This window comes from Dipodomys merriami, unplaced genomic scaffold (genome assembly GCF_024711535.1).
Source record: "Dipodomys merriami isolate MVZ:Mamm:240054 unplaced genomic scaffold, mDipMer1.0.p SCAF_117, whole genome shotgun sequence".
NCBI lineage: Eukaryota > Metazoa > Chordata > Mammalia > Rodentia > Heteromyidae > Dipodomys > Dipodomys merriami.
In genome coordinates, this window is record NW_027202460.1 from 2,662,724 (window position 1) to 2,680,847 (window position 18,124).

Below are 18,124 nucleotides of genomic sequence, written 5' to 3' on the forward strand. Positions count from 1 at the left end.
CATTCACCCTCACAGTAACTGTAACCCCAACCCTAACGCTAACAATAGCCCTAGCCCTAACCCTCACCCTAACACTTACCCTCAGCCTAACACTAACCCTCACACTAACCCTAATCATCACCTTAACACTAAACCTCACCCTAACACTAACCCTAAAACTTACCCTCACCCTAGCCCTCACCCTAAGCCTAACTCTCATCCTCATCCTAAGCCTCACACTAACCCTAACACTAACCCTCAATCTAAACCTCACCCTCACCATAACCCGAACCCTAACCCTAACACTAAACCTCACCCTAACCCTAACCCTCACTCTCATACTCAGCCTAAACCTAAGGCTAAACCTTACCCTAAAACTAACCCTCACACTCACCCTAACCCTAACCCTAATCCAAATCCTAACCCTAACCCTAACCCTAATCCTCACCTTCACACTCAGCCTCACCCTAACCCTAATTCTAAACCTAAACTTCACCCTCACCCTAACCCTAACCCTAACCCTAACCCTAAACCACACCCTAAACCTAACCCTAACACTATCCCTAAACCTCATCCGAACCATAACCCTAACCCTCACCCTCACAGTAACCGAAACCCTAACCCTAACCCTTACCCTAACTCTTACCCTCATTATAACACTTACCCTCACCCAAACACTAACCCTCACACTAACCTTAATCATCACCTTAACCCTAAACCTCACACTATCCCTAAACCTTACCTTCACCCTAGCCCTCACCCTAACCCTAACTCTCATCCTCACCCTAAACCTCACACTAACCCTAACAATCCTCAATCTAATCCTCACTCTCACCATAACCCTAACCCTAACCCTAACCCTAACACTAAACCTCACCCTAACCCTAACCCTAAACCTCAAAGTGACCCTAACCCTCACCCTCACCCTCACCCTCAACCTAAACCTAAGGCTAACCCTAACCCTAACCCTAACCCTCACACTCACCCTAACCATAACCATAATCCAAATCCTAACCCTATCCCTAATCCTCACCTTCACCCTCAGCCTCACCCTAACCCTAATTCTAAACCTAAACTTCACCCTCACCCTAACCCTAACGCTAACACTAACCATAACCCTAACCCTAACCCTTACCCTCCCTCAAACTCTCACTGTAACCCTAACCCTAACACTAACCCTAAATCTCAACCTAACCCTCACCAGAACCCTAACTCTAACCCTAAACCTCACCCTCACCCTCACCCTCACTCTAACACTTACTCAAATCCTAAAACTCAACCTAACCCTAATCCAAAACCTCACCCTAACCATAACCCTCACCCTAAACCAAACCCTCACCCTAACACTTACCATCACCCTAACCCTCACCCTAAACCTCACACTCACCCTCACCCTAACCCTAATCCTAAATCTAACCCTATCCCCAAGCTCAACCTAACCCTCACCCTCACCCTAACACTAACCCTAACCCTAAACCTCACCCTAACACTCCCCCTAACCCTAAATCTAAACCTAAACCTCACCCTCAACTTACCCTAACCCTAACACTACACCTCAACCTAAAGGTCACACAAACCCTAACCCTCACCGTCACCCTCAAACTCACTGTAACTCTAACCCTAAACCTAACAATAACACTATACCTAAGCCTAACCCTAACCCTAAACATAACCCTTAACCTCACCCTAAGCCTCATCCTCACCACAAATTTAACCCTAACCATAACACTAACAATAACCCTAGCCCTAAACCTAAACATAACCCTCACCATAACTCTAACCCTAATCCTAATCCTAAACCTAAACCTATCCCTAAGCCTAATCCTAACCCTAACTCTCACACTCACCCTCAACCTAACGCTAATCCTAAACCTAACCCTAGGCCTTAACCTAAAACTCCCCATAACCCTCAGACTAACCCTCACCCTAAACCTAATCCTAACCCTAAACCTCATCCTAGCACTCACCCTAACCCTAAACCTAACCCTCACCCTCACCCTAACCCTAACCCTCACATTCACCCTCAACCTCTGCATAACCCTAAGCCTAACTCTAACCCTAAACTTAACCCTCACACTCACCCTATCCCTTACCCTAATCCTAAAACTAAAACTAACCCTACCCCGCACCCTCAGCCTCAACTTAACCCTAACTCTAACCCTAAACCTCACCCTCACCCTAACATTAACACTAAACCTAAACCTCACCCTAACCCTAACCCTAAACCTCACCCTCACCCTAGCCCTGACCCTAACCCTAATCATAACCCTAAACCTAATCCTAAGTCTCCACATAACCCTAACCCTAACACTCGCCCGAACCCGAACCCGAACCCGAACCCGAACCCTCAGCCTAACCCTAAGCCTAACCCTAACCCTAACCCTCACACTCACCCTAACCCTAACCCTAATCCTAATCCTAACCTAAACCTAATCCTCACCCTCAACCTAACCCTCACCTTAAGCCTAACCCTAACATTAATCCTAACCCTAACCCTCAACTTCTGCCTCACCCTAACCCTAACCCTAAACCTCACCATAAACCTAACCCTAACCCTATCCCTAAACTTCATCCAAACCATAACCCTAACCCTCACATTCACCCTCACAGTAACTGTAACCCCAACCCTAACGCTAACAATAGCCCTAGCCCTAACCCTCACCCTAACACTTACCCTCAGCCTAACACTAACCCTCACACTAACCCTAATCATCACCTTAACACTAAACCTCACCCTAACACTAACCCTAAAACTTACCCTCACCCTAGCCCTCACCCTAAGCCTAACTCTCATCCTCATCCTAAGCCTCACACTAACCCTAACACTAACCCTCAATCTAAACCTCACCCTCACCATAACCCGAACCCTAACCCTAACACTAAACCTCACCCTAACCCTAACCCTCACTCTCATACTCAGCCTAAACCTAAGGCTAAACCTTACCCTAAAACTAACCCTCACACTCACCCTAACCCTAACCCTAATCCAAATCCTAACCCTAACCCTAACCCTAATCCTCACCTTCACACTCAGCCTCACCCTAACCCTAATTCTAAACCTAAACTTCACCCTCACCCTAACCCTAACCCTAACCCTAACCCTAAACCACACCCTAAACCTAACCCTAACACTATCCCTAAACCTCATCCGAACCATAACCCTAACCCTCACCCTCACAGTAACCGAAACCCTAACCCTAACCCTTACCCTAACTCTTACCCTCATTATAACACTTACCCTCACCCAAACACTAACCCTCACACTAACCTTAATCATCACCTTAACCCTAAACCTCACACTATCCCTAAACCTTACCTTCACCCTAGCCCTCACCCTAACCCTAACTCTCATCCTCACCCTAAACCTCACACTAACCCTAACAATCCTCAATCTAATCCTCACTCTCACCATAACCCTAACCCTAACCCTAACCCTAACACTAAACCTCACCCTAACCCTAACCCTAAACCTCAAAGTGACCCTAACCCTCACCCTCACCCTCACCCTCAACCTAAACCTAAGGCTAACCCTAACCCTAACCCTAACCCTCACACTCACCCTAACCATAACCATAATCCAAATCCTAACCCTATCCCTAATCCTCACCTTCACCCTCAGCCTCACCCTAACCCTAATTCTAAACCTAAACTTCACCCTCACCCTAACCCTAACGCTAACACTAACCATAACCCTAACCCTAACCCTTACCCTCCCTCAAACTCTCACTGTAACCCTAACCCTAACACTAACCCTAAATCTCAACCTAACCCTCACCAGAACCCTAACTCTAACCCTAAACCTCACCCTCACCCTCACCCTCACTCTAACACTTACTCAAATCCTAAAACTCAACCTAACCCTAATCCAAAACCTCACCCTAACCATAACCCTCACCCTAAACCAAACCCTCACCCTAACACTTACCATCACCCTAACCCTCACCCTAAACCTCAAACTCACCCTCACCCTAACCCTAATCCTAAATCTAACCCTATCCCCAAGCTCAACCTAACCCTCACCCTCACCCTAACACTAACCCTAACCCTAAACCTCACCCTAACACTCCCCCTAACCCTAAATCTAAACCTAAACCTCACCCTCAACTTACCCTAACCCTAACACTACACCTCAACCTAAAGGTCACACAAACCCTAACCCTCACCGTCACCCTCAAACTCACTGTAACTCTAACCCTAAACCTAACAATAACACTATACCTAAGCCTAACCCTAACCCTAAACATAACCCTTAACCTCACCCTAAGCCTCATCCTCACCACAAATTTAACCCTAACCATAACACTAACAATAACCCTAGCCCTAACCCTAACTGTAACCCTTACCGAAACCCAACCCTAACCCTAATCCAAAACCTAACCCTATCCCTAAGCCTAATCCTAACCCTAACTCTCACACTCACCCTCAACCTAACGCTAATCCTAAACCTAACCCTATACCTAAACCTAAAACTCACCATAACCCTCAGACTAACCCTCACCCTAACACTAATCCTAACACTAAACCTCATACTAGCACTCACGCTAACCCTAAACCTAACCCTCACCCTCACCCTAACCCTAACCCTCACATTCACCCTCAACCTCTGCATAACCCTAAGCCTAACCCTAACCCTAAACTTAACCCTCACACTCACCCTATCCCTTACCCTAATCCTAAAACTAACACTAACCCTACCCGGCACACTCAGCCTCAACTTAACCCTAACTCTAACCCTAAACCTCACCCTCACCCTAACATTAACACTAAACCTAAACCTCACCCTAACCCTAACCCTTAACCTATCCCTAAACCTCATGCAAACCATAACCCTAACCGTGAGGGTGAGCCTCACCCTCACAGTAACTGTAACCCTAACCCTAAAGCTATCAATAACCCTAACCCTAACCCTCACCCTAACACTTACCCTCACCCTAACACTAACCCTCACACTAACCCTAATCATCACCTTAACCCTAAACCTCACCCTAACACTAACCCTAAAACTTACCCTCACCCTAGCCCTTACCATAAGCCTAAATCTCATCCGCACCCTAAGCCTCACACTAACCCTAACACTAATCCTCAATCTAAACCTCAACCTCACCATAACCCTAACCCTAACCCTAACACTAAACCTCACCCTAACCCTAACCCTAACCGTCAAACTAACCCTAACCCCCACTCTCACCCTCAGCCTAAACCTAACCCTAAAACTAACCCTCATACTCACCCTAACCCTAACCCTAATGCAAATCCTAACCCTAACCCTAATCCTCACCTTCACCCTCAGCCTCACCTTAACCCTAATTCTAAACCTAAACTTCACCCTCACCCTAACCCTAACGCTAACACTAACCATAAACCTAACCCTCCCCCTAACTCTCACCGTGACCCTAACCCTAACACTAACCCTGAACCTCAACCTAACCCTCACCAGAACCCTAACTCTAACCCTAAACCTCACCCTCACCCTCACCCTCACTCTAACACTCAAATCCTAAAACTCACCCTAACCCTAATCCAAACCCTCACCCTAACCATAACCCTCACCTTAAACCAAACCCTCAGCCTAACACTTACCATCACCCTAACCCTCACCCTAAATCTCACACCTCACCCTAAACATAATCCTAAACCTAACCCTATCCCAAAACCTCAATCTAACACTCACCCTCACCCTAACACTAACCCTAACCCTAAACCTCACCCTAATACTCCCCCTAACCCTAACTCTAACGCTAAACCTCACCCTCAACCTACCCCTAACCCTAACCCTAAACCTCAACCTAAAGGTCACACTAACCCTAACCCTCACCGTCACCTTCAAACTCACTGTAACTCTAACCCTAAACCTAACAATAACACTAAACCTAACCCTAACCCTAACCCTAAACATAAATCTTACCCTCACCCTAAGACTTACCCTCACCACAAACTTAACCCTAACCATCACACTACAATAACCCTAGCCCTAACCCTAACTGTAACACTCACCGTAACCCTAATCCTAAACCTAACCCTATCTCTAAGCCTAACCCTAACCCTAACTCTCACACTCACCCTCAACCTAACGCTAATCCTAAACCCAACCCTATGCCTAAACCTAAAACTCACCATAACCCTCAGACTAACCCTCACCCTAAACCTAATCTTAACATTAAACCTCATCCTAGCACTCAGGCTAACCCTAAACCTAACCCTCACCCTCACCCTAACCCTAACCTTCACATTCACCCTCAACCTCAGCATAACCCTAAGCCTAACCCTAACCCTAAACTTAACCCTCACACTCACCCTATCCCTTACCCTAATCCTAAAACTAATCCTAACCCTACCCTGCTCCCTCAGCCTCAACTTAACCCTAACTCTAACCCTAAACCTCACCCTCACCCTAACCCTAAAACTAAACCTAAACCTCACCCTAACCCTAACCCTAAAACTCACCCTCACCCTAGCCCTCACCCTAACCCTAATCCTAAACCTAAACCTAATCCTAACCCTCCCCATAACCCTAACCATAACACTCACCCTAACGTTCACCCTCACCCTCACCCTCAGCCTATCCCTAAGCCTAACACTAACCCTAACCCTCACACTAACAATAACCCTAACCCTAATCCTAATCCTAACCCTGAACTTAACCCTCACCCTCAACCTAACCCTCAACTTAAGCCTAACCCTAACATTAATCCTAACCATAACCCTCAACTTCTGCCTCACCCTAACCCTAAATCTAACCCTAAACCTCACCCTAACCCTAACCCTAACCCTAACCCTATCCCTAAACCTCATCCGAACCATAACCCTAACCCTCACCCTCACCCTCACAGTAACCTTAACCCTAACCCTAATGCTAACAATAAGCCTAACCCTAACCCTAACCCTCACCCTAACATTTACCCTCACCCTAACAGTAACCCTAACCCTAACACTAACACTCACACTAACTCTAATCATCATCTTAACCTTAAACCTCACCCTAACACTTACCGTAAACCTTACCCTCACCCTAGCCCTCACCCTAACCCTAACTCTCATCCTCACCCTAAACCTCACACTAACCCTAACACTAAATCTCAATCTAACCCTCACCCTCACAATAACCCTCACCCTAACCCTCACCCTAACATTAACCCTCACCCTTACCGTAACCCTCACCCTCCGCCTAACCATCACCTTTACCCTTACCATCTCCTCCACACTAACCCTAACACTAAACCTCACCCTAACCCTAACCATAACCCTCACCCTTAACCTCACGCTCAGCCTAACGCTAAGCCTAAGCCTAACCCTTACCGTAACCCTCACCCTCACCCTAGCACTCACCCTAATCCTAATCCTAACTCTAACCCTCACCCTAACCCTAACCCTAATGATCATCCTAACCTTAATCCTTACCCCCACCCTCACCCTCAACCCTAAGCGTAAGCCTAAACCTAACCCTCACACTCACCCTCACGCTAACCCTAATCCTAAACCTAACCCTAACACTAAACCTCAACCTAACCCTCACCCTAACCTTATCCCAAACACAAACCCTAACCCTAACCCTCGACCTAATCCTCCAACTAACCCTAAATCTAACTCTAAACCTCACCCTCAGCCTAACCCTAATCCTAACCCTAACCCTAAACCTCAACCGAAATCTAAGCCTAACCCTCACCCTCACCCTCACCATAACTCTAACCCTAACAGTAACAATAACACTAATCCTAACCATAATCCTAACCCTCATGCTCACCTTAACCCTAACCCTAACCCTCATGCTAACCCTAAACTTACCCGAACCCTAAATCTCACCCTAACCCTAACCCTAAACCTCACCCCAACCCTAACCCTCACCCTCACCTTAAATCTAAACCTACCCCTAAGAATAACACTAACCCTAAACCTGACCATAACTCTAACCATAAACCTCACCCACAGCCTCCCCCTCATTTCAAATTTAACCCTAACCATAACACTAAAAATAACCCTAACCCTAACCCTAATAGTAACTCTAACCTCACCCCCACCCTCACCCTCAACCTAACCCGAAGACTAAATGTAACCCTAACCCTAACCCTAACCCTAAACCTCACCACAACCCTAACCCTAACCCTAATCCTAAACCTAACCCTATGCCTAAACCTAACCCTCACCATAACCCTCACCCTAGCCCTCAACCTAACCCTAATCCTAACCCTAAACCTCATCCTAACTCTCACACTAACCCTAAACCTAACCTTCACCCTCATGCTTGGCCTAAGCCTAAGCCTAAGCCTATTGCTAAACCTAACTCTCACCCTACCCCTAACCCTAACACTAACCCTAACTCTAACCCTAAAAATAACCCTAACCCCAACCCTAAATCTACCCCTGAACCTCATGCTCACCCTAACCCTAACTCTAACCCTAACCCAAACACTAAAACTCACCCTAATCCTAACCTTAACCCTCACCCTAAACCTAACTCTAACCCTCACACTCACGCTAACACTAACCCTAATCCTAATCCTAACCCTAAACCTAACCCTCACCCTCAACCTAACCCTCACCTTAAGCCTAACCCGAACACTAATCCTACCCTAACCCTCAACTTCTGCCTCACCCTAACCCTAACTCTAACCCTAAAACTCACCCTAAACCTAACCCTAACCCTATCCCTAAACCTCATCTGAACCATAACCCTAACTGTCACCCACACCCTCACAGTAACCGTAACCTTAACCCTAACGCTAACAATAACGCTAACCCTAACCCTCACCCTAACACTTACCCTCATGCTAACACTAACCCTCACACTAACCCTAATCATCACCTTAACCCTAAACCCCACCCTAACACTAACCCTAAAACTTACGTTCACCCTAGCCCTCACCCTAAACCTAACTCTCATCCTCACCCTAAACCTCACACTAACCCTAACACTAATCCTCAATCTAAACCTCACCCTCACTATAACCCTAACCCTAACAATAACCCTAACACTAAACCACACCCTAACCATAACCCTAACCCTCAAACTAACCCTAAACCTCACCCTCACCCTCAGCCTAAACCTAAGGCTAAACCTAACCCTAACCCTAACCCTCACACTCACCCTAACCCTAACCCTAATCCAAATCCTAACCCTAACCCAAATCCTCACCTTCACCCTCAGCCTCACCCTAACCCTAATTCTAAACCTAAACTTCACCCTCACCCTAACCCTAACGCTAAGCCTAACCATAACCCTAACCCACCCCCTAACTCTCACCGTAATCCCTAACCCTAAAACTAACTCTAAACCTCAACCTAACCCTCACCAGAACCCTAACTCTAACCCTAAACCTCACCCTAACCCTCACCCTCACTCTAACACTTACTCAAATCCTAAAACTCACCCTAACCCTAATCCAAACCCTCACCCTAAAAATAACCCGCACCCTAAACCAAACCCTCACCCTAAACCTCACACTCACCCTCACCCTAAACCTAATCATAAAACTAACCCTATCCCTAAACCTCAACCTAACCCTCACCCTCACCCTAACACTAACCCTAACCCTAAACCTCACCCTAACATTCCCCCTAACCTAACTCTAACCCTAAACCTCACCCTCAACCTACCCCTAACCCTAACCCTAAACCTCAACCTAAAGGTCACACTAACCCTAAACCTCACCCTCACCCTCAACCTCACTGTAACTCTAACCCTAACCCTAACCCTAAACATAACTCTTACCCTCACCCTAAGACTTACCCTCACCACAAACTTAACCCTAACCATCACACTAACAATAAGCTTAGCCCTAATCCTAACCATAACCCTCACCGTCACTGTAACCCTAACCCTAATCCTAAACCTAACCCTATCCCTAAGCCTAACCCTAACCCTAACTCTCACACTCACCCTCAACATAACGCTAATCCTAAACCTAACCCTATGCCTAAACTTAAAACTCACCATAACCCTCAGACTAACCCTCACCCTAAACCTAATCCTAACCTTAAACCTCATCCTAGCACTCACCCTAACCCTAAACCTAACCCTCACCCTCACCCTAACCCTAACCCTCACATTCACCCTCAACCTCAGCATAACCCTAAGCCTAACCCTAACCCTAAACTTAACCCTCACACTCACCCTATCCCTTACCCTAATCCTTTAACTAACCCTAACCCTACCCCGCTCCCTCAGCCTGAACTTAACCCTAACTCTAACCCTAAACCTCACCCTCACCCTAACCCTTACTCTTACCCTAACCCTAACACTAAACCTCACTGTAACCCTAAACCTAACGCTCACCCTCACCGTAACCGTAACCCTAACCCTAAACCTAACAGTAACCCTCAACCTAACCCAAACCCTCACCCTAAACATAACACTCACCCCAAACCTAACCCTCACCCTAACACTTACCCTCACCCTAACACTAACCCTAACCCTAACCCTAACCCTCAAACTAACCCTAATCCTCACACTAATCCTAAAAGTCAACCTAAACCTAACCCTAACCCTAATCCTCACCCTCATCCTAACCCTCACACTTACACTAATCCTAACCCTCATCCTCACCATATACCTCAGACTAACCCTAACCCTAATCCTCAATCTAACCCTCACACTAATCCTAACCCTAACCTTTACCCTAACCCTATACCTAACCCTAACACTCACCCTTACCTTAACCCTCACCCTCAGCCGAAACCTCATCATTACCCTTACCATCATCCTCACCCTAACCCTCACCCTAACCCTAAACCTCATCCTAACCCTCACCCCAACCGTAAACCTAACCATCACCCTAACCCTAAACCTCACCCTCACCCTAGCCCTCACCCTAACCCTAATCCAAATCCTAAACCTCATCCTAAACTCAAACTAACCCTAACCCTAACCATCACCTTAAACGTAAACCTCACCCCCACCCTCACCCTCAGCCTTACCCTATACCTAAACCTAACCATAACCATAACCCTCAAACTCACCCTCACCCCAATCCTAACCCTAATCCTAACCATAACCCTAAACCTCACCCTAACCCTCACCCTATCCTTAACCCTAAAACTAACCCTAACCCTAACCCTCGACCTAACCATCCAACTAATCTAAATCTAACCCTAATTCTCACCCACACCCTAACCCTAATCCTAACCCTAACCCTAAACCTCACCCTAATCCTAACCCTAACCCTCACCCTCACCCTCACCATAACTCTAACCATACCACTAACAATAACACTAACTCTAACCTGAAACCTAACCCTAACCCTACCCCTAATCCTAGCACACACCCTCATGCTAACCCTAATCCCAACCATAACCCTCAAACTCACCCTCACCCCAATCCTAACACTAATCCTAACCATAACCCTAAACCTCACCCTAACCCTCACCCTATCCTTAACCCTAAAACTAACCCTAACCCTAACCCTCGACCTAACCATACAACTAACCTGAATCTAACCCTAATCCTCACCCACACCCTAACCCTAATCCTAACCCTAACTCTAAACCTCACCCTAATCCTAACCCTAACCCTAACCCTCACCCTCACCATAACTCTAACCATACCCCTAACAATAACACTAACCCTAACCGGAAACCTAACCCTAACCCTAACACCCTCATGCTAACCGTAATCCTAACCCTAACCCTCACACTAACCCTAATCCTCACCCTCACTGTAACCCTAACCCTCAACCTAACCCTCACCCTAACACTAACCCTAACCCTAAACCTTAATCTAACACTAACCCTAACCCTCAGCCTCACCCTAGCCCTCACCCTAACAGTAATCCTAACCCTAATCATCATCCTTACCCTCACCCTAACCCTAACCTTAAACCTCACCCAAACCCTAACCCTAACTCTAATTCTCAACCTAACCCTAAACCTCAAGCTCAGCCTAACACTAAGCCTAACCCTAATCCTAAGGCTCACACCCACCCTAACCCTTACCCTAAAACTAATCCTTACACTAAGCCTAACCCTCACCCTCAACTTAACCCTAAATCTAACACTAACCCCAACCCTAACCCTAACTCTAAACCTCACCCTCACAATAGCCCCAACCCTAACCCTAATCCTAACCCTAAAACTCACCCTAACACTAAACCTAACCAACACCCTCACACGCACCCTAACCCTAATCTGAACCCAAACTCTCAACCTAACCCTAAACTTAAACCGAACCCTAACTCTCACCCTTAACCTAACTCTAACCCTCACCCTAACCCTAACACTAAACCTCACCCTCACCCTAGCCCTCATCCTCAAACTCTCCCTCAGCCTAAACCTAAGCCTAACCCTAAACATAACCATAACACACACACTCACCCTCACCCTAACCCTAATCCTAACGCGAACCTTCATCCTAACCCTCCCCATAACCCTAACCGTCACCGTAAACTGAAACCACACCCTCACCCTCAGCCTAATCCTAAGGATAACCCTAAACCTAAACCTCACACTCACCCTAACCCTAACCCTCAATCTCACCCTAACCCTAACCCTCACCATCAACATCAGCCTAACACTAAGCCTATCCCTAACCCTAACAATAACTCGTACACTCACCCTAACACTAACCCTAATCCAACTCCTAACCCTTACCCTAACCCTCACCCTCAAACTAACCCTCACCTTAAGCCTAACCCTAACATTAATCCTAACCCTAAACCTCACCTTCAGCCGCACCCTAACCCTAACTCTAACACTAAACCTCACCCTGACCCTAACCCTAACCCTAACCCTAACCCTCACTCTTACCGTAACCCTCACACTCAGCCTAACCCTCACATTTAACCTTACGGTCACCCCCACCCTAACCCTCACTCTAACCCTAACCCTCAACTTAACCCTAACTCTACGCCTAAACCTCACCCTCACACTAACCCTAACTCTAAACCTAACCCTAACACTATCCCTCACCCTAACCCTAACCCAAACCATCACCGTAACCCTTATCCTCACCCCCACTCTCACCCTCAGCCTAAGCCTAAGCCTAAGCCTAACCCTAACACTAAACCTCACACTCACCCTCACCCTAACCCTAATCCTAACCCTAAACCTAACCCTAAACCTCAACCTAACCCTCAACCTAACCTTAACCCTAACACTTACCCTAACCCTAACCCTCGACTTAACTTTCCAACTAAACCTGAATGTAACCATAAACCTCACCCTCACCCTAAACCTAATCCTAACCCTAACCCTAAACCTCACCCTCACCCTAGCCCTCACCCTAACCCTAATCCTAACCCTAACCCTCATCCTAACCCTCACCCTAACCCTAACCCTCATCCTCACCCTAAGCCTCAAACTAACCCTAACCCTAATCCTCAATCTAACCCTCACGCTCACCCTAACCCTAACCCTAACACTTACCCTAACCCTAACCCTAACCCTAACCCTCACCCTTATCTTAACCCTCAGCTTCAGCCTAAACCTAACCTTTACCCTTACCAACATCCTCACCCTAAAACTCACCCTAACACTTAACCTCATCCTAATCCTCACCCTAACTGTAAACCTAACCATCACCCTAACCATAACACTCACCTCAACCTCATGCTCAGCCTAACCCTAAAACTAAGCCTAATCCTTACCCTAACCCTGACCCTCAACCTAGCCCTCTCCCTAACACTAATCCTAAACCTAACCCTCATCCTAACCCTCACCATAGCCCCAACCCTAACCATCACCCTAAACCTAATCTTCAACCCCACTGTCACCCTCAGCCTAACCCTAAGCCTAAGCTTAAGCCTAACCCACACACTCAACTTCACTTTCACCCTCACCCTACTCTTAACCCTAACCCTAACCATAACCCTAAACCTCAACCTAACTCTCACCCTAACCTTAACCCTAAAACTAACCCTAACCCTAACCCTCAACCTCACCCTGCAACTAACCCTAAATCTAACCTAAACTTCACCCTCACCCTAACCCTAATCCTAATCCTAACCTAAACCTCACCCTAACATTCACCCTAGCCCTTATCCTAACCCTAATCCTAACCCTAACCCTCATCCTAACCCTCCCCATAACCCTAAGGCTCAGCTTCAACCTCAACCTCTGCCTAATCCTAAGCCCAACCCTAAACCTAAACCTAACACACACCCTCCCCATCACTCTAGCTCTAATCCTATCCCTAAACCTAACCCTAATCCTAACCGTCCCCCTAACTCTTACCGTAACACTAACCCTAAAACTAACACTTATCATAACCCTCTACGTAAACCTCACCCTAACACTAACTCTAAACCTAAACCTCACCCTCACCCTAACCCTAACTCTAACCCTAATCCAAACCATAAACCTCACCCTAACATTAACCCTAACCCTAACCCTCGACCTAGGCCTCCAACTAAACCTAAATCTAATCATAAACCTCACCCTCACCCTAACCTTAATCCTAAACCTAACCCTAAACCTCACCCTAACCCTAACCCTAACTGTCAAACTAACCCTCACCCTAACCCACACCCTCACCCTCAGGCTAATCCTAAACCTAAGCCTAACCCTAACCCTCTCACTCACCCTAACCCTAACCCTAAAACTCACCCTAACCCTAAACCTAAACCTCAACCTTAGCCTAAACCTAAGCCTATCCCTAACCCTAACCCTAACCCTCACACTCACCCTAACCCTAACCCCAATCCTACTCCTCACCCTAACCCTAACCCTCACCCTCAACCTAACCCTCACCTTAAGCCTAACACTAACATTAATCCTAACCCTAACCCTCACCCTCAGCCTCACCCTACCCCTAAATCTAACACTAAACCTCACCCTGACCCTAACCCTAACCAGAACCCTATCCCTAAACTTCTTCCTAGCCCTAAACCTAACCTTCACCCTCACCCTCACCATAATCTTAACCCTAACCCTAATGCTATCAATAATCCTAACCCTAACCCTAACCCTCACCCTAAGCATAACCCTCACCCTAACCCTAACCCTCACCCTAACATTTACCTTCACCCTAACGCTAACCCTCACCCTAAGACTTACCCTCAACCTTACACTAGCCCTAACCCTAACACTAACCCTAACCATCAACCTAACCCTAAACCTCACTCTAACCTTAACCCTAAACCTCACCCTCTCGCTAGCCCTCACCCTCATACTCACCCTAAACTTCACACTAGCCGTAACAGTAATCCTCAATCTAACCCTCACCCTCACCCTAACCCTCACCCTAACGCTCACCCTAACCCTCACCCTCACCCTTACTGTACCCCTCACCCTCAGCCTAAAACTCACCTTTACCCTTACCGTCACCCCCACCCTAACCCTCACTCTAACGCTAACCCTCACCCTAACCCTAACTCTACCCCTAAACCTCACCCACACCCTAAAACTAACTCTAATCCTAGCCCTAACACTAACCCTCACCATAACCCTAACCCTAACCATCACCCTAACCATAATCCTCACCCCAACCCTCACCCTCAGCCTAACCATAAGCCTAATCTAACCCTAACCCTAAACCTCACACTCAACCTCACCCTAACCCTAATCCTAACCCTAAACCTAACCCTAACCCTAAACCTCAACCTCACCCTGACCCTAACTTTAAACCTAACACTAACCCTAACCCTAACCCTCGACCTAACCCTCCAACTAAACCTAAATCTAACCTAATCCTCACCCTCACCCTCACCCTAATCCTAACCCTAACCCTAAACCTCACCCTAACCCTAACCCTAACCCTCACCCCAACCCTCACCCTCACCATAACTCTAACCCTAACCCTAACAATAACAATAATCCTAACCCTAAACTTAACCCTATCCCTAACCGTAACCCTAATGCTAACACTCAACCTCACACTAACCCTAATCCTAACCCTAACCCTCACCCTAACCCTAACTCTAAACCTAACCCTAACACTAACCATCACCCTAACCCTAATCCTCACCCCCACCCTCACCCTCAGCCTAACCCTAAGCCTAAGCCTAAGCCTAACGCTAAACCTCACCCTCACCCTCACCCTTACCCTAATTCTAAACCTAATTCTAACCCTAACCCTAAACCTCAACCTAACCCTCAACCTAAATTTAACCCTAACACTTACCATAACACTAACTCTCCACCTAAGCCTCCAACTAAACCTAAATCTAATCATAAACCTCACCCTCACCCTAACCCTAATCCTAACCCTAACTCTAAACCTCACCCTAACCTTAACACTCACCCTCACCCTCACCAGAACTCTAACCCTAACCCTAACAATAACAGTAATCCTAACCCTAAACCTAACCCTAACCATAACCCTAACCCTAATGCTAACACTCAACCTCACCCTAACCCTAAACCTAACCCTAATCCTCAACCTCACCCTAACCCTCATCCTCACTGTAACCCTAACGCTCATCCTAACCCTCACCCTAACTCTAACACTAACCCTAAATCTTACCCTAACACTAACCCTAATCCTCACCTTCACCCTAACCCTGACCCTAACCCTAATCGTAAGCCTAATCTTCATTCTAACCTTCACCCTAACTCTAAGCCTAAACCTAATCCTACCCCTAATCCCAACCCTCACTGGATCCCTAACACTAACCCTAACACTAACACTGACGCTAAACCTAACCCAAACCTAACCCTAAACCTAACCCTAATCCTCAGCCTCACCCTCACCCTAACCCAAACCCTAACCCTAAACCTCATCCTAACTCTAAGCCTAACCCTAAACCTCATCCTAACTCTAAGCCTAATCATAACCCTAGTCCTAACCCTCACCCTAACCCTAATCCTAAACCTATCCCTATCCCTAACCCTAACCATCAGCCTAACCCTTAGCCTAGTCCTCACCCTTAAACTTATACTAACCCTAACACTCACCCTAACAATAAAACTTACCCTAACCCTAAACCTCACCCTAACACTTACCCTCACCCTAACACTAACCCTAATTCTAACACTAACTCTCACACTAACCCTAAATATCACCCTAAACCTAAACCTCACCCTAACACTATAACTAACCCTCACATTCACACTAGACTTCAGGGTAACCCCAACCCTCATCCTCTCCATAAATCACACACTAACCCTAACACTAAACCTCAATCGAACTCCCAACCTCACCCTAACGCTAGCACTGACCCTCACCCTAACCTAACACTCACCGTTACCGTAACCCTCAGCATCAGCCTAAACCTCACCTTTACCTTTACCGTCACCCCCACATTAACCCGTACCCAAACCCTAACCCTCGCCCTAACCCTAAATGTACCCCTATACCTCACCCTCTCCCTAACCCTAACATTTACCCTAACCCTAACACTAAACCTCACTCTAATCCTAATCCTAACCCTCACCCTCACCCTAACCATAATCCTCACCCTAACCCTAACACTCAACCTAACATTTAACCTCACTCTAACACTAACCATAACCTAACACTAACCCTCACCCTAGCCCTCACCCTAACCCTAATCCTAAACCTCACCCTAACCCTAACCCTAAACCTCATCCTCACCCTAAACCTCACACTAACCCTAATCCTCAATCTAAACCTCACCCTAACCATAACCGTAACCCTAACCCTTACCCTAACCCTAAACCTAACCCTAACCCTCACCCTTATCTTAACCTCACCCTCAGCCTAAACCTCATCTTTACCCTTACCATCATCATCACCCTAACCCTCACCCTAACGCTAAACCTCATCCTAACACTCACCCTAACCGTAAACTTAAACATCACCCTAACCCTAACCCTCACCCTCAACCTCACGCTCAGCCTAACCCTAAGCCTAAGCCTAAGCCTAAGCCTAACCCTCAACCTCACCCTCACCCTCACCCTAATCCTAACACTAACCCTAACCATAACCCTAAATCTCAACCTCAACCTCACTCTAACCTAAACCCTAAAACTAATCCTAAACCTATCCCTCGATCTAACCCTCCAACTAACCCTAAATCTAACCCTAAACCTCAATCTCACCCTAACCCTAAACCTAACCCTAACCCTAAACCTCACCCTAACTGTAAACCTAACCCTCACCCTCACCCTCACCCTCACCATATCTTTAACCATAACCCTAACAATAACACTACTCCTAACCCTCAACCTAACCCTAACCCTAACCATAACTGTAATCCTAACACTCACCCTCATGTTTACACTAATCCTAACCCAAACCCTCAAGCTAACCCTAATC